Consider the following 4,413-nt stretch of genomic DNA (forward strand, 5'->3'; position numbering starts at 1 on the left):
ACCACAAACGATCGCCTACTACGGCTTGCCCTCGGTGCAATACGTGGGAATGGCCAGATGAGTCCCCATTTCTTGCTGTCTGGGTGGAGCAGTCAAACTGTCTCCACTCCGTCCCGCCCCACCTAGACAGATCTAGTTATATGGAGACCCTGAATTTCATCGCCACATTCGCCACATTCGAGCTTACAATCAAGCATTTGCCTTCACGTAGATCGGAGCCTCTGTACCTGCACGGACAGAAGTGGGATGGCCTTCAGCTTAGCAAGTATATCTGGGTCTGGATCAACTTGGAAATGCTCGGGCATCTGTAGAGTGAAATCAATAGTCTCGATCCAGTTTATAGCTTTTTCTACGTGTTGTATGCTTTTCATCGCCCTGTGCCACTTTTTCATTACACCCAACGTCTCGGTAGTGTATGCTCCAACACCGATTACTTCCACCGCAATTTCTTGTTCGCCTAGATTTACACCTGATGAATTCTGCAGGGCTGAGACTTTGGCGCTGCACTTCTCAATGAAGTCCTTGCGAAATACACGGGTATGGATTCCACAGGATAAATTTTCTTCGCCGGTGGTAAGCTCGCTCTCTCGTGGGCTACAGGAGCCCTGGGAGTTTTACTGAAATCATACAGCTTGAATCGCGATAGGGTAGCGGCAGATGTATCGTATGTAGGCACGCCTTTCAACAGCATCTCGCACTGTAGCCAGGCTCAAATTCGCCGCGTACAAGTCTGAGTCCTCCTGGACGATCGTGGCATTCTTTCTACGAGCAGCTTTCTTCGACTTTGCTGTTTGCTTTGGGCGCCCGCGGGATCTAGGAGGGCTCGCTACGTGAAATTCTTCATTCCCTACTTCTGGAAGAGTTGATGTCAACTCTCGAGTTTTCGATTCAAGATGTTTGCCAGACTGAGTGCCAGACTCGCCAGACTGAGTGCCAGACTCGCCAGACTGGATGCCAGACTCGCCAGACTGGATGCCGAACTCGCCAGACTAGGTGTCAGACTCCTCGACTTGGCTGTTCTCAATGGCTGAGCTCGCTTCAGCTGGCTGGGTAGAAGAAGGAGAGTCTGATAGCTGATCGTTTTGGTTTTGACTGGATAAGGTGCCGAAGTCACAATGCTTAAACCGACGAGCAACATCCTTCAGATACTCCATCGCTTCTCGGTATTGTGCCATTCCCAATCCAGACATCGAACCACAAATTTCACTAGCGATAGGCAGCGCCTCACGATATTTGCGGTTTGAGTCCCAAGGTCGATCATCCGTCGCCACAACCCGACGAATAGCGAAAGATTCGATAGACGTACAGTTGTCACTTGAGCTCTCGAACTCTATCGAGGACCTAACAGAAGACAATATCCACCGACGATTGAGAAGTTGTGTCGGGATAACAGTTTCTTTGCCGAGTGCTCTTCTCAGAAAGTAAACATGACGACACGGCAGCAAACGCGTGCTCATAAAGAGGCACGAACAAGTCCAGTTTGCCCAAGAAATAGTATACTCGGTCTCACTTTCGTCAAGGGCATCTTCCTCGGTGCTTGTGCTCTTCACAATATAGACGCCCGGGCTCCGTTCCGAAAAATTGTATGATGCACGGCCAAGTGCGTTTACGTATTGGTCTTGTATCAGCTCGCACGCGTGTTCGCTGACAAGGTTAGCCACGAGAGTCATTTCTTGGTCGTATCCAACATGCTGAATGTTAACCTTCTTGTAGACTTCATCCATGAAACGTCGTTCTTGAAGCGTTTGATAGTACATGATAGACGCAATGCATTCGTCCACAGCCATGAACAAATTTACCCACTCTTTCAACTGCTTCCAGGATGCCTCCAATCTATTATTGGTGCTATTGCCGAGCGTGACGGTGTTTTGCTGCTTGTGTGCACACCATAACTTACGACAATTATCCCAGTTTTTGATGAAATAGGCAGCAAACGGGTGGGTGGTGGGTTCATTTGTCGCAGCAGCCACATCCGCGGGTGCAACGGAGTTTGGAGCCAGATTCTGCCCGACTGGAGCCAGATTCACCCCGACCGAAGTGGGGGTCGATCTGTCCTGCCCGATTGAATCTGAAGACCTTGAACGACCAACCTCGCACACATGCAGCATATACCGGAAATGCCCCATGTATTCCTTCTCCGTCTTCGCGTATACCAGGAGGTCCATGAGCCCTCGCAGCTGATCCCTCTCCCACGTGTTGCAGCCGTAATCCGATGATGAAATTTCCTTCCTCAAGTACTTTAATACGTGAAACTGGCAGAGTAGAATAGTCACGCCGGGGAATGCTGTCTTCAAAACAGAAAGCTCCGTAAAGTCCTTGTCGATGAGCACGCACTGAAGACGCGTCCAAGCCGGGTTATTCGTCTTAAATTCTTCCAGTGCAGTCAACAATGTTCTCCACTGCTCGTTGTGGAGTAGGGCATGCTGCACAAACTGGCCTTTTCCAAAAGTGTCGTGTGCCATGAAAGAGAAGACCTTGTACTTGGATCAATTGGTTCCATGCGTTGCGTCAATTAGAAGTACCTCCGGAAATTGAGTGAAGATCGATCGCATGTGTTTGGTTTGAAGCGTAATACAGGTTGCCAATTTCTAACATAATGAAACGGTTAGACAGGCAATAACGAAATTAAATTTGAAACATAAACGTCGTATATCATACCTTTTCTCCCACATCGTCCACGAAGATGCGCCCCACGTTGCCAGGAACATCACCCAATTCGGACATCTACTTCTTTAACCGCTTTGAACTAGAGGTTGGGGTCAATCCTTGCTCGCGAGCCTTCAATTTGCGAACCAAATTATGAACATCCTGCGGCTTCGGATTGCTATCGGAATTGTCCTTATTAAACTTGAGGATGCTTGTCTTTTTCGCGCCAGCCTTGCGGAGCTCGTCCACTGTCTCTAAAGCACTCTCATCGAGGGACACACGGTTGGACGAGTGGCTTTTGAAAGCGTACTCGTTCAATGTGTGGTTGTGCTCAAGGTGGCACTTCGTAATCATTAGAGCAAATGTATGGGTAGCTTTGTTGATCTCTTGAACGCACACATTGATCTGAAAACAACGAGATATTGCCAACAGATATTAGCAAATTTGTCCGATCAAACCAGTCAGTACCCAATCATACCAGACCATGCCAGATTGAACCAGACCATGCCCGAATGAGCCAGACCATGCCCGAATGAACCAGACCATGCCCGATTGAATCTGGCTTCGCCTAATTGATCATGTATCTTGCACAGCACACCCGACATTCTAATTTGCAGCAGCAACATACCTGGGCAGAGCATCCAGAAGCTCGACTCTCCTGACGAGGCCTCTTACTTGTGGCTTGCGATCGGAATTTGCCGTAATGCGTACACACGTATGTTTTTGCGTACTGGTCCCACTCGTCGGGAATCTTACACGCCTTAGATCCCTGGGCATCTATCCGAGCATTCCGTACTGGAACTGAGGTGTTCGTTCTGGTACGGTAGATCTAATATTGTACCGATAACATGCCAACCAATTAGCTTAGATAACACTGAATATAATTAAAAAAGCTTCTCAACTGTACCTGGAACGACCGAGCTTGGTACTGCGCGAAGTATGCCTCGAATTCTTCCCACGACCTGAGCTGCGTCTCCCCCGGAGGCGGAGCGATGACACAGACTGGTCCGGCTTCCTCGCTAGCGCTGCTCGTCCCCGTCGTTTCCACACGAGGTGGGCTTAGTGACGGCTCCCACTCACTCAAAGAGCCGCCGGATGCGGCGCCGTCACTGGTATCGTCGCTGGCGTCTGCCAGCAGGGGGCGCTTTGAAGCGCTGCGTGGGCGCGGCGGCATTTAAGTCCGTTGGCGCCACGATATTGCTGGAAAGGGAGGATTTTTTGTGTGGGAGGGGTATACGCAGAGTATACGCTGTACCGAGTTCGGATATGGAAGATATCAGCAAATCCTAGCAAATCCGAAGATAACACAAGATTTGCTATGAGTGGGATGCTCCCAGTCTGGCAAAATACTCACTCTCTTTCGAAAATATTGCTTATTTTACAGTTAGTTTATTCAAGATATTGTTTTCGAATTTTAGCTTTTGTTTCAACAAAAAATGAAGTGGTCGACATGAACATCATCACTGTACAGTACTGCATCCCGTTTTTGCGCCCTTGTTTGATAAACTTCCGGATGTGATTTATCTGATTTCAAAAGAACAAGAGGTTGTCAGCTAAAATCTGATTTATTTGCAAATCCTATATGGTCCACCCCCGCGAGAACGGGGTGCAGTACTGTACCACGTTCATATTACCCACTATGATGCTGACAAATTGTAAGTTTACTGATTAGCATGAACGTTGGCAATGCCAACTTGGAAGTCATCACTAAACCTGCTACAGCCTCCAGCCTACAGGTAAGCTACGTGTAGGCTAGTATCAGTACGA

This window comes from Phytophthora infestans, genomic scaffold (assembly GCF_000142945.1).
Source record: "Phytophthora infestans T30-4 supercont1.96 genomic scaffold, whole genome shotgun sequence".
NCBI classification, from domain to species: domain Eukaryota; phylum Oomycota; class Peronosporomycetes; order Peronosporales; family Peronosporaceae; genus Phytophthora; species Phytophthora infestans.